Genomic DNA, 25,680 nt, shown 5'->3' on the forward strand with positions numbered 1-25,680 from the left:
AAGAAGAAGAAGAAGAAAGAAAGAAAGAAGGAATTATCCTCTCCCCTTACTGGGCTGTAGGCTATAGGATCTCCGACGCTGTCTAATAGCTTAAGCACACTCTCAGACTGAAATTAATGGGAGTGGAGAGAGCCAATTCTGTCTGGGGCTTCAATAGGAACAGGTTCGAGTTCCTCTTCCTCAGTGACCTCTCCCCAGTGCAGGACCATTATTTCCTTCAGATAAATGTCCACACACCTGTGACTCATTTCTGCTGCGACAGTTGGACACTTTTTAGGGGAATAAACGCTTCTGCCACCACGCCAGTAACTGTTAGTAACCTTTATCCCATAATGGGGGCTTGGGCAAGAGAGGGAGGGAAGGGGAGAGGGAGGGAAGGGGAAGGGGAGAGGGAGGGAATGGTGGAGAAGGAGGGAAGTGGAGAGAGAGGGAGGGGAGGGAATGGTGGAGTGGAAGGGGAGAGAGAGGGAGGGAATGGTGGAGTAGGAGGGAATGGTGGAGTGGGAGGGAAGGGGAGAGGGAGGGAATGGTGGAGTTGGAGGGAAGGGGAGAGAGAGGGAGGGAATGGTGGAGTGGGGGGGAAGGGGAGAGAGGGAAGGGGAGAGGGAGGGAATGGTGGAGGGAGGGAGGGGAGAGGAGAGGGAAGGAATGGTGGAGTGGGAGGGAGGGGAGGGAATGGTGGAGTGGGAGGGAAGGGGAGAGAGAGAGAGGGAAGGGGAGAGGGAGGGAAGGGGAGAGAGGGAATGGTGGAGTGGAAGGGGAGAGAGAGGGAATGGTGGAGTGGGAGGGAAGGGGAGAGAGAGGGAATGGTGGAGTGGAAGGGGAGAGAGGGAATGGTGGAGTGGGAGGGAAGGGTAGAGAGAGGGAATGGTGGAGTGGAAGGGGAGAGAGAGGGAAGGGGAGAGGGAGGGAAGGGGAGAGAGAGGGAAGGGGAGAGGGAGGGAATGGTGGAGTGGGAGGGAAGGGGAGAGGGAGGGAAGGGGAGAGAGAGGGAAGGGGAGAGAGAGGGGAGAGGGAGGGAAGGGGAGAGAGAGGAAATGGTGGAGTGGAAGGGGAGAGAGAGGGAATGGTGGAGTGGGAGGGAAGGGGAGAGGGAGGGAAGGGGAGAGAGGGAATGGTGGAGTGGAAGGGGAGAGAGAGGGAATGGTGGAGTGGAAGGGGAGAGAGAGGGAATGGTGGAGTGGAAGGGGAGAGAGAGGGAATGGTGGAGTGGGAGGGAAGGGGAGAGGGAGGGAAGGGGAGAGAGAGGGAAGGGGAGAGAGAGGGGAGAGGGAGGGAAGGGGAGAGAGAGGGAAGGGGAGAGAAAGGGGAGAGGGAGGGAAGGGGAGAGAGAGGGAAGGGGAGAGAGAGGGAAGGGGAGAGGGAGGGAAGGGGAGAGGGAGGGAAGGGGAGAGAGAGGGGAGAGGGAGGGAAGGGGAGAGGGAGGGAAGGGGAGAGAGAGGGAAGGGGAGAGAGAGGGGAGAGGGAGGGAAGGGGAGAGGGAGGGAAGGGGAGAGAGAGGGGAGAGGGAGGGAAGGGGAGAGAGAGGGAAGGGGAGAGGGAGGGAAGGGGAGAGGGAGGGAAGGGGAGAGAGAGGGAAGGGGAGAGAGAGGGAAGGGGAGAGAGAGGGAAGGGGAGAGGGAGGGAAGGGGAGAGAGAGGGAAGGGGAGAGAGAGGGGAGAGGGAGGGAAGGGGAGAGGGAGGGAAGAGGAGAGAGAGGGGAGAGGGAGGGAAGGGGAGAGAGAGGGAAGGGGAGAGGGGGGGAAGGGGAGAGAGAGGGAAGGGGAGAGGGAGGGAAGGGGAGAGAGAGGGAAGGGGAGAGGGAGGGAAGGGGAGAGGGAGGGAAGGGGAGAGAGAGGGAAGGGGAGAGGGAGGGAAGGGGAGAGGGAGGGAAGGGGAGAGAGAGGGAAGGGGAGAGAGAGGGGAGAGGGAGGGAAGGGGAGAGGGAGGGAAGGGGAGAGAGAGGGAAGGGGAGAGAGAGGGGAGAGGGAGGGAAGGGGAGAGGGAGGGAAGGGGAGAGAGAGGGGAGAGGGAGGGAAGGGGAGAGGGAGGGAAGGGGAGCGAGAGGGAAGGGGAGAGAGAGGGAAGGGGAGAGAGAGGGAAGGAGGGAGGGAAGGGGAGAGAGAGGGAAGGGGAGAGGGAGGGAAGGGGAGAGGGAGGGAAGGGGAGAGAGAGGGAAGGGGAGAGAGAGGGGAGAGGGAGGGAAGGGGAGAGGGAGGGAAGGGGAGAGAGAGGGGAGAGGGAGGGAAGGGGAGAGAGAGGGAAGGGGAGAGGGGGGGAAGGGGAGAGAGAGGGAAGGGGAGAGGGAGGGAAGGGGAGAGAGAGGGAAGGGGAGAGGGAGGGAAGGGGAGAGGGAGGGAAGGGGAGAGAGAGGGGAGAGGGAGGGAAGGGGAGAGAGAGGGAAGGGGAGAGGGAGGGAAGGGGAGAGAGAGGGAAGGGGAGAGAGAGGGAAGGGGAGAGAGAGGGAAGGGGAGAGGGAGGGAAGGGGAGAGAGAGGGAAGGGGAGAGAGAGGGGAGAGGGAGGGAAGGGGAGAGAGAGGGAAGGGGAGAGAAAGGGGAGAGGGAGGGAAGGGGAGAGAGAGGGAAGGGGAGAGAGAGGGAAGGGGAGAGAGAGGGAAGGGGAGAGGGAGGGAAGGGGAGAGGGAGGGAAGGGGAGAGAGAGGGGAGAGGGAGGGAAGGGGAGAGGGAGGGAAGGGGAGAGAGAGGGAAGGGGAGAGAGAGGGGAGAGGGAGGGAAGGGGAGAGGGAGGGAAGGGGAGAGAGAGGGGAGAGGGAGGGAAGGGGAGAGAGAGGGAAGGGGAGAGGGAGGGAAGGGGAGAGGGAGGGAAGGGGAGAGAGAGGGAAGGGGAGAGAGAGGGAAGGGGAGAGAGAGGGAAGGGGAGAGGGAGGGAAGGGGAGAGAGAGGGAAGGGGAGAGAGAGGGGAGAGGGAGGGAAGGGGAGAGGGAGGGAAGGGGAGAGAGAGGGGAGAGGGAGGGAAGGGGAGAGAGAGGGAAGGGGAGAGGGGGGGAAGGGGAGAGAGAGGGAAGGGGAGAGGGAGGGAAGGGGAGAGAGAGGGAAGGGGAGAGGGAGGGAAGGGGAGAGGGAGGGAAGGGGAGAGGGAGGGAAGGGGAGAGAGAGGGAAGGGGAGAGGGAGGGAAGGGGAGAGGGAGGGAAGGGGAGAGAGAGGGAAGGGGAGAGAGAGGGGAGAGGGAGGGAAGGGGAGAGGGAGGGAAGGGGAGAGAGAGGGGAGAGGGAGGGAAGGGGAGAGGGAGGGAAGGGGAGAGAGAGGGGAGAGGGAGGGAAGGGGAGAGGGAGGGAAGGGGAGCGAGAGGGAAGGGGAGAGAGAGGGAAGGGGAGAGAGAGGGAAGGAGGGAGGGAAGGGGAGAGAGAGGGAAGGGGAGAGGGAGGGAAGGGGAGAGGGAGGGAAGGGGAGAGAGAGGGAAGGGGAGAGAGAGGGGAGAGGGAGGGAAGGGGAGAGGGAGGGAAGGGGAGAGAGAGGGGAGAGGGAGGGAAGGGGAGAGAGAGGGAAGGGGAGAGGGGGGGAAGGGGAGAGAGAGGGAAGGGGAGAGGGAGGGAAGGGGAGAGAGAGGGAAGGGGAGAGGGAGGGAAGGGGAGAGGGAGGGAAGGGGAGAGAGAGGGGAGAGGGAGGGAAGGGGAGAGAGAGGGGAGAGGGAGGGAAGGGGAGAGAGAGGGAAGGGGAGAGGGAGGGAAGGGGAGAGGGAAGGGGAGAGAGAGGGAAGGGGAGAGAGAGGGAAGGGGAGAGGGAGGGAAGGGGAGAGAGAGGGAAGGGGAGAGAGAGGGGAGAGGGAGGGAAGGGGAGAGGGAGGGAAGGGGAGAGAGAGGGGAGAGGGAGGGAAGGGGAGAGAGAGGGGAGAGGGAGGGAAGGGGAGAGAGAGGGAAGGGGAGAGGGGGGGAAGGGGAGAGAGAGGGAAGGGGAGAGGGAGGGAAGGGGAGAGAGAGGGAAGGGGAGAGGGAGGGAAGGGGAGAGGGAGGGAAGGGGAGAGAGAGGGGAGAGGGAGGGAAGGGGAGAGAGAGGGGAGAGGGAGGGAAGGGGAGAGAGAGGGAAGGGGAGAGGGAGGGAAGGGGAGAGGGAGGGAAGGGGAGAGAGAGGGAAGGGGAGAGGGAGGGAAGGGGAGAGAGAGGGAAGGGGAGAGGGAGGGAAGGGGAGAGGGAGGGAAGGGGAGAGAGAGGGAAGGGGAGAGAGGGAAGGGGAGAGAGAGGGAAGGGGAGAGGGAGGGAAGGGGAGAGAGAGGGAAGGGGAGAGAGAGGGGAGAGGGAGGGAAGGGGAGAGGGAGGGAAGGGGAGAGAGAGGGAAGGGGAGAGAGAGGGAAGGGGAGAGGGAGGGAAGGGGAGAGAGAGGGGAGAGGGAGGGAAGGGGAGAGGGAGGGAAGGGGAGAGGGAGGGAAGGGGAGAGGGAGGGAAGGGGAGAGAGAGGGAAGGGGAGAGGGAGGGAAGGGGAGAGAGAGGGAAGGGGAGAGGGAGGGAAGGGGAGAGAGAGGGAAGGGGAGAGAGAGGGGAGAGGGAGGGAAGGGGAGAGAGAGGGAAGGGGAGAGAGAGGGAAGGGGAGAGAGGGAAGGGGAGAGAGAGGGGAGAGGGAGGGAAGGGGAGAGAGAGGGAAGGGGAGAGAGAGGGAAGGGGAGAGAGAGGGGAGAGAGAGGGAAGGGGAGAGAGAGGGGAGAGGGAGAGAGAGGGAAGGGGAGAGAGAGGGAAGGGGAGAGAGAGGGAAGGGGAGAGAGAGGGGAGAGAGAGGGAAGGGGAGAGAGAGGGGAGAGGGAGGGAAGGGGAGAGAGAGGGGAGAGGGAGAGAGAGGGAAGGGGAGAGAGAGGGAAGGGGAGAGAGAGGGAAGGGGAGAGAGAGGGGAGAGAGAGGGAAGGGGAGAGAGAGGGGAGAGAGAGGGAAGGGGAGAGAGAGGGGAGAGGGAGAGAGAGGGAAGGGGAGAGAGAGGGAAGGGGAGAGAGAGGGGAGAGGGAGGGAAGGGGAGAGGGAGGGAAGGGGAGAGAGAGGGAAGGGGAGAGAGAGGGAAGGGGAGAGAGGGAAGGGGAGAGAGAGGGGAGAGGGAGGGAAGGGGAGAGAGAGGGAAGGGGAGAGAGAGGGGAGAGAGAGGGAAGGGGAGAGAGAGGGAAGGGGAGAGAGAGGGAAGGGGAGAGAGAGGGGAGAGGGAGAGAGGGGGAGAGAGAGGGGAGAGGGAGAGAGAGGGAAGGGGAGAGAGAGGGAAGGGGAGAGAGAGGGGAGAGGGAGGGAAGGGGAGAGGGAGGGAAGGGGAGAGAGAGGGAAGGGGAGAGAGAGGGAAGGGGAGAGAGGGAAGGGGAGAGAGAGGGGAGAGGGAGGGAAGGGGAGAGAGAGGGAAGGGGAGAGAGAGGGGAGAGAGAGGGAAGGGGAGAGAGAGGGAAGGGGAGAGAGAGGGAAGGGGAGAGAGAGGGGAGAGAGAGGGAAGGGGAGAGAGAGGGGAGAGGGAGAGAGAGGGAAGGGGAGAGAGAGGGAAGGGGAGAGAGAGGGGAGAGGGAGGGAAGGGGAGAGGGAGGGAAGGGGAGAGAGAGGGAAGGGGAGAGAGAGGGAAGGGGAGAGAGGGAAGGGGAGAGAGAGGGGAGAGGGAGGGAAGGGGGTGGTTAAGGGCGCTGTACTGCAGCGCCAGCTGTGCCATCAGAGTCGTGGGTTCGCGCCCAGGCTCTGTCGTAACCGGCCGCGACCGGGAGGTCCGTGGGGCGACGCACAATTGTCCTAGCGTCGCCGGGTTAGGGAGGGCTTGGTCGGTAGGGGTGTCCTTGTCTCATCGCGCACCAGCGACTCCTGTGGCGGGCTGGGCGCAGTGTACGCTAGCCAAGGTGGCCAGGTGCACGGTGTTTCCTCCGGCGCATTGGTGCGGCTGGCTTCCGGGTTGGATGTGCGCTGTGTTAAAGAAGCAGCGGCTTGGTTGGTTGTGTATCGGAGGACGCATGACTTTCAACCTTCGTCTCTCCCGAGCCTGTACGGGAGTTGTAGCGATGAGACAAGATAGTAGCTACAATTGGATACTATGAAATTGGGGAGAAAAAGGGGTAAAATTCAAAAAAAAAAAAACTCACTGTTTTAAAGTCACATTTGGCCTCATGGTGAGCGGTTTCCTTCCTCTCCGGCAACTGAGTTAGAAATGACTGGGTGTATTGATACACCATCCAAAGTGTAATTTACTTATTAGTGTAATTTACTCTTTGCGAGACATTGGAAAACCACCCTGGTCTTTGTTGTTGTTGAATCTGTGTTTGGAATTCACTGCTCGACTGTGTGGGGTACTGAGATGAGATGAGGTAGTCATTTAAAAAAATCATATTTAACACCGTTAATGCACACAGAGCGAGTCCATGCAACTTATTATGTGACTTGGTAAGCACATTTTTACTCTTGAACCTATTTAAGCTTGCCATAACAAAGGGGTTGAATACTTATTGACTCAAGACATTAATTTTTAATTAATTTGTAAGGATTTCTACAAACATAATTCCACTTTGACATTATGGGGTGTAGGCCAGTGACACAACATCGCAATTGAGCCCATTTGAAATCCCACCTTGTAACACAACAACAATGTGGAACAAGTCAAGGGGTGTGAATACTGTTTGGAGGCGCTGTACATGTCAGCTATTCTGTACATCTCATTATTGTATTGAATAGGTTAGCTCATCATATTTCTTCACACCATGAGCCTTCTGTACATCTCATTATTGTATTGAATAGGTTAGCTCATCATATTTCTTCACACCATGAGCCTTCTGTACATCTCATTATTGTATTGAATAGGTTAGCTCATCATATTTCTTCACACCATGAGCCTTCTGTACAATCTCACACCTAAAAATCAACACATATGATGATTAAGCTATTGTCCCTCCCTCCCGACTGCAACCAGCCCCCAGATACAGTTATATATGAGATGTGAGACACAGCAGGCTTAATAGAACGTCTTAGAATGTGGAACTTCTCACCAAGGAGGAGGATTCTGCCTATTGTTGTTGTTTATGTTTACATATGCTTCGATTCAAGGTTCGTAGTACTCCCTTCCACCAATGGCACTGAATACATAGACACCGTGTTGGTACTCGTATGGTTTTTCAGAAGCTGTTTAGTCTTACTATTCGTTTGAGGGACTTGTTTTTTTTTCCCTATAGCAGGAAACGTCCAATTGCAATGCGAGCTGGGTAGCTGACTGGTGGAAACTGATTGGTATAAAACATTTGACAAATAGCCTTCTGGAGACTAATTGTTAGCAGGAGAAGTGAAGTTTAGTTTGGGGGGAAATCAAGAGAGCGACTCTGCTTATAAAAAAAATGGTCAGCCAATGATCTGCGGTTTCAAGGGCTGGCCTCCTCACCTGGGTTCAAATACTATTTGAAATCTTTGAAATCTTTTTTATTTACTTCTCTGCCTGGAACGCCAGATGGGCGGAGTTTACAGTTTTATGACTGTTCTATTGGTTCGATTGCAACAGGAAAGCTTAATTAAGCACATATTAAGTATTTGAAATGATTTTGAGTAGTGTTTGAACCCAGGTCTGGCCTCCTTGACCGACATCTTTAGTTCTCACTCATGCGTGGAGAATCAGTGTGTTTTTTTTCACTGAAGTTTATCAAAATAACCTGTTCAAAAAAATATCTAATTCTACTCACAGCAGGCTTTTTAGTTTGCCAAACATTTTGTTATTGAACGTCTGATGAATATACCTCAATAACATAAGCCTTTTTGACTCCCGATAAACGCTGGCATGTGCTGAACATCAACATGTAGTCTAGTCAAAAGATGAATGTTACAAAGTCCAAACCAATCTGTTTCTCTGGGTTTGTTGTATGTGTGTATGTATCTGTGATTGTGGGTTCTGGAATGGAGCTGCGTTGTGTTCTGAGTGTTCCGCCAGCAGCCATGTGTTCTATCCAACCTACTGGCCCAGCGCTGTAACCTAGCCAGCTCTCAGCCAGGGAACACGGCCAAAACGTTCTTTTCCTCCTGAGGGACTACAGCATTATCGTCTGTTTTCAAGTGACGCTGCCTTTTTAATCTTCTCTTTCTCCTCTTGTAGTTTTTTTTTACTACAGTATTTAATTTCTTTCTCCTCTTTTTCTGGCACACTGATACAGTTGCCGGATATGTGCAAACTGCAAAGGGGGTTGGCTGGATGAATGTCGAAATAAAGAGGGGGGGGGTGAGGTTTGTGTGGCGGGGTAGTCTGCTCAAAGTAGCAATGGAACAATATGGTCTCTCAGCAGCAGATCAGTGCTGCTCAGGCTAGCCTTGGCCAAGGAAAACAATTTGCTCCAGAGAGAGTGAATGGTGGTTGGTCTGTTTGTTACTAGAGACCATGCGATTACCGTCTGAAAAGAAGGTGTTTCTCCCCTCTCTTTCTCTGCAGCAGAGCAGGGTGGAGGCCTTCCAGGCAGCCCTCAGTTGAGAGAGAGAGAGAGAGAGAGAGAGAGAGACACTTCACTCCTCCAGCCCTGGCCTGCACCAACACCCTCTTATCGGATTGGACACGGATAGGTTTATTCGTCCGTCTGTCTTCCTCGAATGTACTGAGCAATGATTGAAATATTCTGTAAGCCGTATCAGATTGGCTCTGGCAGTAACATTCTGCTAAAAATACAACAACAGAATTCCAGTCGTCTCACAAATAATTAATGGTCGCCCTTTGTTAGGTGTGTGTTTATATTCTATAGAGAAACTAGCAGGCAAACTAACAACTAGTAGACAGCTGACTGAATGACTGAATGACACTGACACGTTCATATTTTATAGAGCAGATAATAACTTCTTGATAAATATGGCCAACTCACTTTCTCACTTGTTTTCCCTTCTTTCATGGGTGTTGTCACACCTGTCCTTACTTCACCTTCAAACACCAGGCCTCACAATAAAGCAAAGCTTTAATCTGTGTAATCTCAGTGTTTGATTTTGGTCAATAAGAAAGATCTCGGCTGCCAGAAACCCGCCAATGAATATCTTTTCATCCTTGAACAATAGAACCGTTTCCATGAGACATTCTAGAATCTCTCCAACACTGGGACCTGTGATGGTGTTGTGTGGGGAATGCCCTTGCCATGCATTGGAATCTATTTACCAATCGGCAGTTTAATTAAATATGGGGAGTGTAGTAAGTTTGAGGGGAGTGGTTGATTATGGCATTCAGCCCAGTCAGTATCCAATCTAAAAAAGTTGATCTGATGTCGGCTGAGTTGCCAAGCCGCTGAGGCGTGATGTTTGTGTGTTGGGCAGGGATCATTTATACCAAACACAAATGGTCTTTGGCATGTCGCATCACAGGCCTCCACACACACACACACACACACACACACACACACACACACACACACACACACACACACATACACACACATACACACACACACACACATACACACACACACACACACACACACACACACACACACACACACACACACACACACACACACACACACACACACACAATGAAGACAGCCCACTAATAAGGACTGTGAATAAGCAATGGGAAGGAACGGAAGGTTCCATTTTTGACCACATCTCTTTCTAAGCATCGGCATTAATAAGTTATCGCAATGACAACATAAATACCTGGATAATGTATTCAGAATGGTTATGATGATTACAGAAGATGCATAGATGGTAGTAGGAGTTGACTTATTACTGGAGAGATTCATTCTGAAAACAGCAACAAATCGATTTACATTTATTGAAATCATAAGAGTATGGCAGCCTTCAGGTGTTATGGCTGTCAGGGGAGGCGAGACCAATATGTCCGTAGCTTGGGTTTGACAGTGTGGAAGACATGGTAAATCCATGAAGGAATAAATCAGGGATTTCGTACAGGGCCCGTCTTGCTATGTAAACGGTTCCCATAGATACCGATCGCAAGGTTCCCATAGATACCGATCGCAAGGTTCCCATAGATACCGATCGTAAGGTTCCCGTGGTCCTCTCTCATTGTCAAGTGTGATCAAACTCAAACTTTAGTGGGATGCAAGGCCAAAGTCCGTATTAAAGAAATAGAGACTTTAACAGTAACTTTATTAATATACAAACAACGTTTCACCGGGAGAGCACCACACCCATATTTATAGAGATAAGACAAGCACCAATTAGGGTGGGTCTATACATGTTTAAGTTGAAAGGGGCAACACAAAAACTATATATACACTACCGGTCCAAAGTTTTACAACACCTCCTCATTCCAGGGTTTTTCTTCATTTTTACTATTTTCTACATTGTAGAATAATAGTGAAGACATCAAAACTATTAAATAAAACATATGGAATCATGTAGTAACCAAAAAAGTGTTAAATAAATCAAAATATATTTTATATTTGAGATTCTTCAAATGGCCACCCTTTGCCTTGATGACAGCTTTGCACACTCTTGGTAGTCTCTGCAGCGTCACCTGGAATGCTTTTCCAACATTCTTGAAAAAGTTTCCACATATTCTGAGCACTTGTTGGCTGCTTTTCCTTCACTGTGTGGTCCGACTCATCCCAAACCATCTCAATTTTGTTGACATCAGGCGATTGTGGAGGCCAGGTCATCTCAAGCAGCACTCAATCACTCTCCTTCTTGGTCAAATAGCCCTTACACAGCCTGGAGGTGTGTTGGGTCATTGTCCTGATGAAAAACAAATTATAGTCCCACTAAGCGCAAACCAGATGGGATGGAGTTTCGCTGCAGAATGCTGTTGAATCCATGCTGGTTAAGTGTGCCTTGAATTCTAAATAACTCACAGACATTGTCACCAGCAAAGCACCCCCACACCATCACACCTCCTCCTCCATGCTTCACGGTGGGAAATACACATGCGGAGATCATCCGTTCATCACACCGCATCTCACATAGACAGCGGATGGAACCCAAATGTGTGTTACTTCATAGTTTGGATGTCTTCACTATTATTCTACAATGTAGGAATGAGTAAAAATAAAGAAAAACCAATTCAATAAATGGGTCTTCTAAAAACCTTTGACCGGTAGTGCATATATATATATACATTCATATAAGGCACACAGGGCAAATCTTACTTGACAACCATCTGTCTGGTGTAAGGGGGGCTTTTGTACACTACCTGGGAAGGGTGTTTGAAAATAGTGGCTAGTCTCTGAGATCTGTGCCAGTGTTTTCAAACAAAGGGGCTACCCCGAGGAGTTGCTGAACAGGACGTCTGAAAGATTCCAGAATGTAACCCAGGACGAGTGTCTACAGATGTAGAATCTTAATTTGATCACTCTTATGTTGCTGAGAATTTTCTAGCAGGAAATGTAACCTTGTAGTGTATTCTAGGTTTTATAAGGCTCCTAAGTTTGTCATTTCCACTTTAAAATGTTAGACTTGATAAATACTAGTTGAGGGAATGCCAAGAGTGTACAAAGCTGTCATTAAGGCAAAGGGTGGCTACTTTGAAGAATATAAAATATATTTTGATTTGTTTAACACTTTTTTTGGTTACTACACGATTCCATATGTTTTTTTTCATAGTTTTGATGTCTTCACTATTATTCTACAATGTAGAAAATAGTTTTTAAAAAACAACAACCCTTGAATGAGTTGGTGTGTCCAAACATTTGACTGTGTATATATATATATATATATATAATGTATTGTTATTTAGAGTTTTTGTGTTGCCCCTTTTCAACTTAAATATATAGACCCGCCCTCATTGGTGCTTGTCTTAAGTCTATAGATATGGGTGTGGTGCTCTCCCTGTGGAATGACCTGACAAAGAGCCTGGTAGGATGGAAACGTTTGTTAATTAATAAAGGTGGAGCTTTTGAGTGTACCGGTTTCTTTTATACCTTTCTCATTGTTCAACACGTGTTATTTTATGCCTTATTTCCAGCTGGTCCTAGATCTGTTATGGCTGCACCCATCTCCTGTGGTTGTTGTCATGCCAAACAGAAGACTGATCTGGGACCAGGCTAGACTCCTCTTTAACAGGGATAAAAACATCACTTTCATGTTGTGATGTAGGAGAAATATGCAATATTTACAAAACCTTTCAAATAATGATATACCCATTCTAGAGCGCCAATTAGAAATTTGAGATTGGTTTCCTTTCTCAACCATCTCTCAGCCTTTTGACAAATTAGTAGTTAGTGCTTCTACATCTGCATTGCTTGCTGTTTGGGGTTTTAGGCTGGTTTCTGTGTAAGCACTTTGTGACATCTGCTGATGTAAAAAGGCCTTTGTAAATAAACTCAGCAAAAAAAACATACTTCCTCTCACTGTCAACTACGTTTTTTATTCAGCAAACTTAACATGTGTAAATATTTGTATGAACATAACAAGATTCAACAACTGAGACATAAACTGAACAAGTTCCACAGACATGTGACTAACAGAAATAGAATAATGTGTCCCTGAACAAAGGGGGGGGGGGGTCAAAATCAACAGTCAGTATCTGGTGTGGCCACCAGCTGCTTTAAGTACTTGGGGGAATGTCCCTAGACCTCACCCCCCGATCCAACAGGTCCCAGACTTGCTCAATGGGATTGAGATCCGGGCTCTTCGCTGGCCATGGCAGAACACTGACATTTCTGTCTTGCAGGAAATCAAGCACAGAACGAGCAGTATGGCTGGTGACATTGTCATGCTGGAGGGTCATGTAAGGATGAGCCTGCAGGAAGGGTACCACATGAGGGAGGAGGATGTCTTCCCTGTAACGCACAGCGTTGAGATTGCCTGCAATGACAACAAGCTCAGTCCGATGATGCTGTGACACACCGCCACAGACTATGACGGACCCTTCACCTCCAAATCGATCCCACTCCAGAGTACAGGCCTCGGTGTAACGCTCATTCCTTTGACGATAAACGCGAATCCGACCATCACCCCTGGTGAGACAAAACCGCGACTCGTCAGTGAAGAGCACTTTTTGCCAGTCCTGTATGGTCCAGCGATGGTGGGTTTGTACCCATAGGCAACTTTGATGTCTGGTGAGGACCTGCCTTAAAACAGGCCTACAAGCCCTCAGTCCAGCCTCTCTCAGCCTATTGCGGACAGTCTGAGCACTGATGGAGGGATTGTGCGTTCCTGATGTAACTCAGGCAGTTGTCCATTCTGTCTCTCTGTAGCGCTGTCTTAGGCATCTCACAGTACGGACATTGACATTTATTGCCCTGGCCACATCTGCAGTCCTCATTCCTCCTTGCAGCAGGCCTAAAGCACGTTCACACAGATGAGCAGGGACCCTGGGCATCTTTCTTTTGGTGTTTTTCAGAGTCAGTAGAAAGGCCTCTTTAGTGTCCTAAGTTTTCATAACTGTGACCTTAATTGCCTATCGTCTGTCAGCTGTTAATGTCTTAACGACCGTTCCACAGGTGCATGTTCGTTAATCTGCAGACACCCTACTCTGACACACCTTAATGAGTCCAGGACCAGGCATCTGCAGTGCCGTTTTTACGGAGGATGAGGAAGGAGAAGGGTGATGGATAACAAGATGTCAGTGTTTCTGGAAGAAGCATATTTCTAAAAGAAATGAAGGAATTTATACTCTCTTCCTCCTCATCAGCCTCTCCAAAATGACACAGGTAGAAGGGTGTGTTGCCACAGAATGAAGAGCATCTGAAAGACAGAACGTGGCTAGACGGCCAATCAGAGAGAGTTGGCGTTGGTGACCGACAAACCAATTATAAAGCAGAACAGAAATTAAATCATATCAAATGGTATTTTTCACATGCACTGAATACAACAGGTGTAGACCTAACAGTGAAATCCTTACAATGAATCCCCTAACCAACCATGCAGTTTAACAAATACGAATAAGAAATAAAAGAAAGTAAAAGAAAGTAATTAAAGAGCAGCAGTAAAATAACAATAGTGAGACTTTATACAGGGGGTACCGGTACAGAGTCAATGTGCGGGGGCACCGGTTAGTCCAGGTAATTGAGGTTGTGTGTGTGTGTGTGTGTGTGTGTGTGTGTGTGTGTGTGTGTGTCTCTCTCTGTGTGTGTGTATCTCTCCCTCTGTGTGCCTCTCTCTCTCTCTCTGTATGTGTGTGTATCTCTCTCTCTGTCTGTGTGTGTCTCTCTGTGTCTGTCTGTGTGTCTCTCTCTCTGTCTGTGTGTCTCTCTCTCTGTCTGTGTGTCTCTCTCTCTCTGTCTGTGTGTCTCTCTCTCTGTCTGTGTCTCTCTGTCTGTCTGTATGTCTCTCTCTCTCTGTCTGTGTGTGTCTCTCTCTCTGTCTGTGTCTCTCTCTCTCTCTCTCTCTCTCTCTCTCTCTCTCTCTCTCTCTCTGTGTATCTCTCTCTCTGTGAGAATTACACCTGGTAATGTTACTGGGGACACACCTGGTAATGCTACTGGTGACACACCTGGTAATGCTACTGGGAACACACCTGGTAATGCTACTGGGGAGACACCTGGTAATGCTACTGGGGACACACCTGGTAATGGTTGGGGTAGAGACAGGGAAGGGTTAACTGCAGTCAGACAGATGGGTAGAGACAGGGAAGGGTTAACTACAGTCAGACAGATGGGTAGAGACAGGGAAGGGTTAACTACAGTCAGACAAAGGGGTAGAGAGGGAAGGGTTAACTACAGTCAGACAGATGGGTAGAGACAGGGAAGGGTTAACTACAGTCAGACAGATGGGTAGAGACAGGGAAGGGTTAACTACAGTCAGACAGATGGGTAGAGACAGGGAAGGGTTAACTACAGTCAGACAGATGGGTAGAGACAGGGAAGGGTTAACTACAGTCAGACAGATGGGTAGAGACAGGGAAGGGTTAACTACAGTCAGACAGAAGAGTAGAGACAGGGAAGGGTTAACTACAGTCAGACAGATGGGTAGAGACAGGGAAGGGTTAACTACAGTCAGACAGATGGGTAGAGACAGGGAAGGGTTAACTACAGTCAGACAGATGGGTAGAGACAGGGAAGGGTTAACTACAGTCAGACAGATGGGTACATGTGGTGTTTCAGGACCACCTCTGTGTTGTGTTAATGTGTGGTGTTTCAGGGCCACCTCTGTGTTGTGTTAATGTGTGGTGTTTCAGGACCACCTCTGTGTTGTATTATTGTGTGGTGTTTCAGGACCACCTCTGTGTTGTATTATTGTGTGGTGTTTCAGGGCCACCTCTGTGTTGTATTATTGTGTGGTGTTTCAGGGCCACCTCTGTGTTGTATTATTGTGTGGTGTTTCAGGACCACCTCTGTGTGGTGTTTCAGGACCACCTCTGTGTTGTATTAATGTGTGGTGTTTCAGGACCACCTCTGTGTTGTATTACTGTGTGGTGTTTCAGGACCACCTCTGTGTTGTGTTAATGTGTGGTGTTTCAGGACCACCTCTGTGTTGTATTATTGTGTGGTGTTTCAGGACCACCTCTGTGTTGTGTTAATGTGTGGTGTTTCAGGACCACCTCTGTGTTGTGTTAATGTGTGGTGTTTCAGGACCACCTCTGTGTTGTGTTAATGTGTGGTGTTTCAGGACCACCTCTGTGTTGTATTAATGTGTGGTGTTTCAGGACCACCTCTGTGTTGTATTAATGTGTGGTGTTTCAGGACCACCTCTGTGTTGTATTAATGTGTGGTGTTTCAGGACCACCTCTGTGTTGTATTAATGTGTGGTGTTTCAGGACCACCTCTGTGTTGTGTTAATGTGTGGTGTTTCAGGACCACCTCTGTGTTGTATTATTGTGTGGTGTTTCAGGACCACCTCTGTGTTGTGTTAATGTGTGGTGTTTCAGGACCACCTCTGTGTTGTGTTAATGTGTGGTGTTTCAGGACCACCTCTGTGTTGTGTTAAAGTGTGGTGTTTCAGGACCACCTCTGTGTTGTGTTAATGTGTGGTGTTTCAGGGCCACCTCTGTGTTGTGTTAATGTGTGGTGTTTCAGGACCACCTCTGTGTTGTGTTAATGTGTGGTGTTTCAGGACCACCTCTGTGTTGTATTAATGTGTGGTGTTTCAGGACCACCTCTGTGTTGTGTTAATGTGTGGTGTTTCAGGGCCACCTCTGTGTTGTGTTAATGTGTGGTGTTTCAGGACCACCTCTGTGTTGTATTAATGTGTGGTGTTTCAGGACCACCTCTGTGTTGTATTAATGTGTGGTGTTTCAGGACCACCTCTGTGTTGTATTAATGTGTGGTGTTTCAGGACCACCTCTGTGTTGTGTTAATGTGTGGTGTTTCAGGACCACCTCTGTGTTGTATTAACCCGTGCCTAGAACATCGCTTGGCCATGGTATATTGGCCATATACCACACACCCTCGTGCCTTATTACTTATGTCATGACGTTGGCCTGGGGGTAGGTTTATGACAGTCATAAATACCTCTTCCCCCCATTTTCCTCTCTCTACCCTACTGATGTGACATTTGAAAATCCCTCGGTTAACATAGAGATTCTGGGAACATCAGGAGGTGGGGGAAAATTAACCATATTCTGGTAATCCGACCATTTGAACATGTGCGGTGGTACTTAATGAATATGATGTCAGTTCGGTTGTCATCTGAGACATTCTCATCAATGATAAGATGACATGAACTCTACAGTGGAAAGTCTACACATCAGAGTTATCAGATTCACATGGAATTGTTGTTCAATTTAAATGTTTAAATATAAAATTATTGGTGAAGAGATTAAATGTAATTTTAGCTTGCTACTATCCCCCCCAGCCTCATGCAGCTTGCTACTATCCCTCCCAGCCTCATGCAGCTTGCTACTATCCCTCACGTTCTCATGCAGCTTGCTACTATCCCTCCATGCAGTTTGCTACTATCCCTCCATGCAGTTTGCTACTATCCCTCCATGCAGTTTGCTACTATCCCTCCATGCAGTTTGTTACTATCCCTCCATGCAGTTTGCTACTATCCCTCCATGCAGTTTGCTACTATCCCTCCCGGCCTCATGCAGTTTGCTACTATCCCCCCCAGCCTCATGCAGTTTGCTACTATCCCTCCCGGCCTCATGCAGTTTGCTACTATCCCCCCAGCCTCATGCAGCTTGCTACTATCCCTCCCAGCCTCATGCAGCTTGCTACTATCCCCCCCAGCCTCATGCAGCTGCAGCTTGCTACTATCTCTCCCAGCCTCATGCAGCTTGCTACTATCTCTCCCAGTCTCATGCAGCTTGCCACTATCTCTCCCAGCCTCATGCAGCTTGCTACTATCTCTCCCAGCCTCATGCAGCTTGCTACTATCCCTCCCGGCCTCATGCAGCTGCAGCTTGCTACTATCCCCCCCAGCCTCATGCAGCTTGCTGCTATCCCCCCCAGCCTCATGCAGCTTGCTACTATCCCCCAGCCTCATGCAGCTTGCTACTATCCCCCCCAGCCTCATGCAGCTTGCTACTATCCCTCCAGCCTCATGCAGCTTGTTACTATCCCCCCCAGCCTCATGCAGCTTGCTACCATCCCCCCCAGCCTCATGCAGCTTGCTACTATCCCCCCAGCCTCATGCAGCTTGTTACTATCCCCCCCAGCCTCATGCAGCTTGCTACTATCCCTCCAGCCTCATGCAGCTTGCTACTATCCCCCCCAGCCTCATGCAGCTTGCTACTATCCCCCCCAGCCTCATGCAGCTTGCTACTATCCCTCCATGCAGCTTACTACTATCCCCCCCAGCCTCATGCAGCTTGCTACTATCCCCCCCAGCCTCATGCAGCTTGCTACTATCCCCCCCAGCCTCATGCAGCTTGCTACTATCCCTCCCGGCCTCATGCAGCTTGCTACTATCCCCCAGCCTCATGCAGCTTGTTACTATCCCCCCCAGCCTCATGCAGCTTGCTACTATCCCCCCAGCCTCATGCAGCTTGCTACTATCCCCCCCAGCCTCATGCAGCTTGCTACTATCCCTCCATGCAGCTTGCTACTATCCCCCCCATTCTCATGCAGCTTGCTACTATCCCCCCCAGCCTCATGCAGCTTGCTACTATCCCCCCCAGCCTCATGCAGCTTGCTACTATTCCCCCAGCCTCATGCAGCTTGTTACTATCCCCCCCAGCCTCATGCAGCTTGCTACTATCCCCCCCAGCCTCATGCAGCTTGCTACTATCCCCCCCAGCCTCATGCAGCTTGCTACTATCCCCCCAGCCTCATGCAGCTTGCTACTATCCCCCCCAGCCTCATGCAGCTTGCTACTATCCCCCCCAGCCTCATGCAGCTTGCTACTATCCCCCCCAGCCTCATGCAGCTTGCTACTATCCCCCCCAGCCTCATGCAGCTTGCTACTATCCCCCCCAGCCTCATGCAGCTTGCTACTATCCCCCCCAGCCTCATGCAGCTTGCTACTATCCCCCCCAGCCTCATGCAGCTTGCTACTATCCCCCCAGCCTCATGCAGTTTGCTAGTATCCCTCCCGGCCTCATGCAGTTTGCTACTATCCCCCCAGCCTCATGCAGCTTGCTACTATCCCTCCCAGCCTCATGCAGCTTGCTACTATCCCCCCCAGCCTCATGCAGCTGCAGCTTGCTACTATCTCTCCCAGCCTCATGCAGCTTGCTACTATCTCTCCCAGTCTCATGCAGCTTGCTACTATCTCTCCCAGCCTCATGCAGCTTGCTACTATCTCTCCCAGCCTCATGCAGCTTGCTACTATCTCTCCCAGCCTCATGCAGCTTGCTACTATCCCTCCCGGCCTCATGCAGCTGCAGCTTGCTACTATCCCCCCCAGCCTCATGCAGCTTGCTGCTATCCCCCCCAGCCTCATGCAGCTTGCTACTATCCCCCAGCCTCATGCAGCTTGCTACTATCCCCCCAGCCTCATGCAGCTTGCTACTATCCCTCCAGCCTCATGCAGCTTGCTACTATCCCCCCCAGCCTCATGCAGCTTGCTACTATCCCCCCCAGCCTCATGCAGCTTGCTACTATCCCCCCAGCCTCATGCAGCTTGTTACTATCCCCCCCAGCCTCATGCAGCTTGCTACTATCCCTCCAGCCTCATGCAGCTTGCTACTATCCCCCCCAGCCTCATGCAGCTTGCTACTATCCCCCCCAGCCTCATGCAGCTTGCTACTATCCCTCCATGCAGCTTGCTACTATCCCCCCCAGCCTCATGCAGCTTGCTACTATCCCCCCCAGCCTCATGCAGCTTGCTACTATCCCCCCCAGCCTCATGCAGCTTGCTACTATCCCTCCCGGCCTCATGCAGCTTGCTACTATCCCCCCAGCCTCATGCAGCTTGTTACTATCCCCCCCAGCCTCATGCAGCTTGCTACTATCCCCCCAGCCTCATGCAGCTTGCTACTATCCCCCCCAGCCTCATGCAGCTTGCTACTATCCCTCTATGCAGCTTGCTACTATCCCCCCCAGCCTCATGCAGCTTGCTACTATCCCCCCCAGCCTCATGCAGCTTGCTACTATCCCCCCAGCCTCATGCAGCTTGTTACTATCCCCCCCAGCCTCATGCAGCTTGCTACTATCCCCCCCAGCCTCATGCAGCTTGCTACTATCCCCCCCAGCCTCATGCAGCTTGCTACTATCCCCCCAGCCTCATGCAGCTTGCTACTATCCCCCCCAGCCTCATGCAGCTTGCTACTATCCCCCCCAGCCTCATGCAGCTTGCTACTATCCCCCCCAGCCTCATGCAGCTTGCTACTATCCCCCCCAGCCTCATGCAGCTTGCTACTATCCCCCCCAGCCTCATGCAGCTTGCTACTATCCCCCCCAGCCTCATGCAGCTTGCTACTATCCCCCCCAGCCTCATGCAGCTTGCTACTATCCCCCCAGCCTCATATAGCTTGCTACTATCCCCCCCAGCCTCATGCAGCTTGTTACTATCCCCCCCAGCCTCATGCAGCTTGTTACTATCTCTCCCAGCCTCATGCAGCTTGCTACTATCCCCCCCAGCCTCATGCAGCTTGTTACTATCCCCCCCAGCCTCATGCAGTTTGCTACTATCCCCCCAGCCTCATGTAGCTTGCTACTATCCCCCCCAGCCTCATGCAGCTTGTTACTATCTCTCCCAGCCTCATGCAGCTTGCTACTATCCCCCCCAGCCTCATGCAGCTTGTTACTATCCCCCCCAGCCTCATGCAGTTTGCTACTATCCCTCCCGTTCTCATGCAGCTTGCTACTATCCCCCCAGCCTCATGCAGTTTGCTACTATCCCCCCAGCCTCATGCAGTTTGTTACTATCTCTCCCAGCCTCTTGCAGTTTGCTACTATCTCTCCCAGCCTCATGCAGCTTGCTACTATCCCCCCCAGCTTCATGCAGTTTGCTACTATCCCCCCAGCCTCATGCAGCTTGTTACTATCCCCCCAGCCTCATGCAGCTTGTTACTATCCCCCCAGCCTCATGCAGCTTGCTACTATCCCCCCCAGCCTCATGCAGCTTGCTACTATCCCCCCAGCCTCATGCAGCTTGCTACTATCCCCCCCAGCCTCATGCAGCTTGCTACTATCCCCCCCAGCCTCATGCAGCTTGCTACGATTTCTTCCTCCTCAAGTAAGCAACGGAGTATGTTGGTCATGTGACTCTGTCAGCACTACAGCGAAGCCCTGCAGCATCTAGAGAGGTTGTGATTCTGTTACATGCTTTGAACGTCCCAATGGAACGAGAGAGGAGAGTGAGAGGAGAGGCAGAGGAGTTGTGGCCAGGGAGTGTTGAGATAAACTCTTGAGGGCTGCCTGCCTGGTCTACATTTTACTATGGGAAAAGTTAAAGGGAGAGGGGGATACCTAGTCAGTTGTACAACTCAATGCATTCAACTGAAATATGTATTCATGGGGTAATGGCATATTAGTCATGCTGCTGGAGTAACCAAAGGAGTGGTGATGGAAGGAGGGAAAGATGATGTCTTTGGCATTACCTCACAGCAAGCTGCTTGAAAATGTGTTTACCAGCACAGCATGAGCTGCTATGATAACTCTTTCTATTTCTATCTCCCTCTTTTCTCTCATTCTGTTGTTCTCAGAGTCACCTCTGTCTCTTAGTTATTCTCTTTCTCTCTCTCATTCTGTTGTTTTCAGTCACCTCTGTCTCTTAGCTATTCTCTCTCTCTCTCTCTCTCTCTCTCATTCTGTTGTTTTCAGTCACCTCTCCCTTAGTTGCTCTCTCTCTCGCTCTCATTCTGTTGTTCTCAGTCACCTCTGTCTCTTAGCTATTCTCTCTCTCTCTCTCTCTCTCTCTCTCATTCTGTTGTTCTCAGAGTCACCTCTATCTCTCCCTCGCCGTTCTCTTACCCTTTCTCCCACTCTCATTCTCTCTCTTGTTCTCGCTCACCTCTCTCTTTCTGACGGCTGTGTTTACCTGTCATGCCACCCCAGGAAATAAGTCATGCCTTTTCTCACTCACTCACAAAAACACCCGCGTACACACACACACACACACACACACACACACACACACACACACACACACACACACACACACACACACACACACACACCGTTTCTTCTATACAAACAGTGGTCGTGGTAGTGTAGAAAATGGTTTCCTTGTTGTTTTAGCAGAGGCCAGGGTAACGTTGTTGATTAAACCATGCAGGGCCCAGCCCCTTAGGCACTCCCTTCCGTCCCCAAGTCGACCCCTGTACAGAACAAACACAGACACGCTGACTCTTACCCCTCTGGAGGGAAGGGCCAGGCCTGCTGCTCATAAGAAACACTGCTGGGCCTCTCTAAAACAATAAGAGTAACACCAACACTCCTTCCTTATCTCCTTCCTCCTTCCTTATCTCCCTCCTTCCTTACCACCCTCCTCATTCCTTACCTCCCTCCTCCTTCCTTATCTCCCTCCTCCTTCCTTACCTCCCTCCTCGTTCCTTACCTCCCTCCTCCTTCCTTACCTCCCTCCTCGTTCCTTACCTCCCTCCTCCTTCCTTACCCCCCTCCTCCTTCGTTATCTCCCTCCTTCCTTCCTTCCTTCCTTATCTCCCTCCTTCCTTCTCTCCCTCTCTTTCTTCCTTTGTTTCCACTCACATATAATTTTTTTCTGCGAAACGTTACCACCCCTGTGCTGTGCTGGGAAAAACTCACACACACCAATAACAACCCCCAACCCCAAACCCGTACACACACATGCACATCATGCAAACACACACACCAATAACAACCCCCAACCCGTACACACACGTACATAATCGCATCAAATGTTATTGGTCACATACACGTGTTTAGCAGATGTTATGGTGGGTGTAGCGAAATGCTTGTGCTTCTAGCTCCAGCAGAGCAGCAATATCTAACAAGTAATATCTGACAATTTCACAACAATACACACACATCTAAGTAAAGGAATGGAATTAAGAATATATCAATATTTGGACGAGCAATGTCAGAGCAGCAAAGACTAAGATACAGTAGAACAGAATACAGTATATACAGTTGAAGTCGGAAGTTTACATACACTTAGGTTGGAGTCATTAAAACTAGTTTTCACTCCACACATTTCTTGTTAACAAACTATAGTTTTGGCAAGTCGGTTAGGACATCTACTTTGTGCATGACATAAGTCATTTTTCCAACAATTGTTTAAAGACAGATTATTTCACTTATAATTCACTGTATCACAATTCCAGTGTGTCAGAAGTTTACATACACTAAGTTGACTGTGCCTTTAAACAGCTTGGAAAATTCCAGAAAATGATGTCATGGCTTTAGAAGCTTCTGATAGGCTAATTGACATCATTTGAGTCAATTGGAGGTGTACCTGTGGATGTATTTCAAGGCCTACCTTCAAACTCAGTTCCTCTTTGCTTGACATCATGGGAAAATCAAGCGAAATCAGCCAAGACCTCCGAAAATAAATTGTAGACCTCCACAAGTCTGGTTCATCCTTGGGAGCAATTTCCAAATACCTGAAGGTACCACGTTCATCTGTACAAACAATAATACGCAACTATAAACACCATGGGACCATGCAGGCATCATTCCGCTCAGGAAGGAGACGTGTTCTGTCTCCTAGAGATGAACGTACTTTGGTGCCAAAGTGCAAATCAATCCCAGAACAACAGCAAAGGACCTTGTGAAGATGCTGGAGGAAACAGTTACAAAAGTATCTATATCAACAGTAAAACGAGTCCTATATTGACGTAACCTGAAAGGCCGCTCAGCAAGGAAGAAGCCACTGCTCCAAAACCGCCATAAAAAAGCCAGACTACGGTTTGTAACTGCACATGGGGACAAAGATCGTGCTTTTTGGAGAATTGTCCTCTGGTCTGATGAAAAAAAATAGAACAGTTTGGCCATAATGACCATCGTTATGTTTGGAGGAAAAATGGGGGAGGCTTGCAAGCTGAAGAACACCATCCCAGCCGTGAAGCACGGGGGTGGCAGCATCATGTTGTGGGGGTGCTTTGCTGCAGGAGGGACTGGTGCACTTCACAAAATAGATGGCTTCACGAGGAAGCAAAATTATGTGGGTCTCCCAAATGGACAATGACCCCAAGCATAGTTCCAAAGTTATGGCAAAATGGCTTAAGGACAACCAAGTCAAGGTATTGGAGTGGCCATCACAAAGCCCTGACCTCAATCCCATAAAAAAACTTGTGGGCAGAACTGAAAAAGCGTTTACAAACATGACTCAGTTACACCAGCTCTGTCAGGAGGAATGGGCCAAAATTCACCCAACTTATTGTGGGAAGCCTGTGAAAGGCTACCTGAAACATTTGACCCAAGTTAAACAATTTAAAGGTAATGCTACCAAATACTAATTGAGTGTATGTAAACTTCTGGCCCACTAGGAATGTGATGAAAGAAATCAAATCTGAAATAAATCATTCTTTCTACTATTATTCTGACATTTCACATTCTTAAAATAATGTGGTGATCCTAACTGACCTAAGACCGGGAATTTTTACTAGTATTAAATGCCAGAAATTGTGAAAAACTGAGTTTTAATGTATTTGGCCAAGGTGTATGTAAACTTCCAACTTCAACTGTACATATGAGATGAGTAACGCAAAATATGTAAACATTATTAAAGTGACTAGTGTTCCATTATTAAAGTGGCCAGTGATTTCAAGTCTATATTTTTAGGGCAGCAGCCTCTAGTGTGTTAGTGATGGCTAATTTAACAGTCTGATGGCCTTGAGATGGAAGCTGTTTTTCAGGTCTCTCGTTCTCATCTTTAATGCACCTGTACTGACCTCGCCTTCTGGATGATAGCGGGGTGAACGGGCAGTGGCTCGGGTGGTTGTTGTCCTTGATGATCGTTTTGGACTTCCTGTGACATCAGGTGCTGTAAGTGTCCTGGAGGGCAGGTAGTTTGCCCCCAGTGATGCGTTGGGTAGACTGCACCCCCCTCTGGAGAGCCCTGCGGTTGCGGGCAGTGATATAGCCAAACAGGATGCTCTCAATTGTGCATCTGTAAAAGTTTGTCAGGGTTTTAGGTGCCAAGACAAATTTCTTCAGCCTCCTGAGGTGTTGCGCCTTCTCCACCACACTGTCTGTGTGGGTGGACCATTTCAGTTAGTCAGTGATGTGTACGCTGAGAAACTTGAAGCTTTCCACCTTCTCCACTGCAGTCCCGTCAATGTGGATAGGGGGGTGCTCCCTCCTCTCCTGAAGTCCACAATCAGTTCTTTTGTTTTGTTGATGTTGAGTGAAAGGTTATTTTCCTGGCACCACACTCCCAGGGACCTAACCTCCTCCCCGTAGGCTGTCTCGTCATTGTTGGTAATCAGGCAAACTTGATGATTGAGTTGGAGATGTGCGTGGCCACGCAGTCATGGGTGAACAGGGAGTACAGGAGGAGGCTAGTGTGTGTGTGTGTGTGTTTAGGTGATTGTGCGTGTGCGTGCGTGCTGTATGTTTCCCGTGAAAGCATCTTCTACCCTTTAAGAAAATCTATCCCCTTCGTCCCACTCCGAGGTGTAATTGAGAAAGAGTATGGAGTTAAATTCATGTCATAAGTGTACAAGCATGTAAAGTATGAGTTGTGCCTGTATAACCAGTTTTGATGTCGTTAAAAAATATTAGCAAACGTAGCTTCTTCTGAGAATAAATGCAACACTAGCAAGCAGGTAACGTGATGTGTGAACAAATCCAATAAGATTTTGTGACTGGTGAATCTTCTGTGAATCAAAACTACATTTGCCTGTTTCTAATATGTTTTGGCACTAATTTAGTGACCTTACTTTCCCAAAAGTTTTGTAGTTGTACATTTTTTTTTAGATTCGCTTGTAAGAGCTGCTCTGCATGCAACCAGTAGAGAAAAACACAAGAGCTCTGGTGGGTGGGCTTTTTCTTCCGACCAATCAGGTGAGGTGTTATCATTCTGTAGCATACTTTAAAACAGGGGGCCAGGGCTCGTCTTTGAAGCAGGCTTTCCACTGTGCTAAATATGGATCAAATTTGTTGAAATTACTAAATTATATTCACAGAATTTGAAAGCTACAGCAAGGCATTGGTGAGGAAGATGAATTAAATAATTAAAGTGTTTCCATATAGCATAACTGCTACAAAGGTAATGCTAGATAGCATTAGAGCCTCCTCTGGCTAGCCTGTATCTAGAGGTTTTTTCATTGGGTAACAGAGCAATAGGTCTAGCTAGATTTCTAGCAACTTGTAACTTTGGTCGAATCTAACATTAGTTTAGAAAATGATTGTTTGCTCTGTGTATATGTGACCGACCGCCTTGATTCAGTCTTTTGTAGAAAATTTAAAAATGTATTTTTTACATTGGATAAAAGCAAAAGAGCTTCAACATTGTATATCATACACTGAATTTGAGGAACAATGGAAAGGTAATTCTGCTTTGAAAGTTTAGGAACTTGTAACTTCACTTTTGAGAAAATGGCCTTTGAATGTTTTGGTACCAACTGGAGAGCTTTTCTTTGTCTGCAAC

General features: G+C 49.9%; 1 protein-coding gene across 1 annotated transcript in view; it reads left to right on the plus strand.

The window, feature by feature from the left end:
* Positions 1 to 25,680, plus strand: part of LOC110487927 (zinc finger protein 704) — a 78,814-nt gene that overhangs the window by 22,280 nt on the left and 30,854 nt on the right. The gene's annotated exons all lie outside the window — the stretch shown is intronic.

The sequence above is a fragment of the Oncorhynchus mykiss genome, chromosome 32, assembly GCF_013265735.2.
Source record: "Oncorhynchus mykiss isolate Arlee chromosome 32, USDA_OmykA_1.1, whole genome shotgun sequence".
NCBI lineage: Eukaryota > Metazoa > Chordata > Actinopteri > Salmoniformes > Salmonidae > Oncorhynchus > Oncorhynchus mykiss.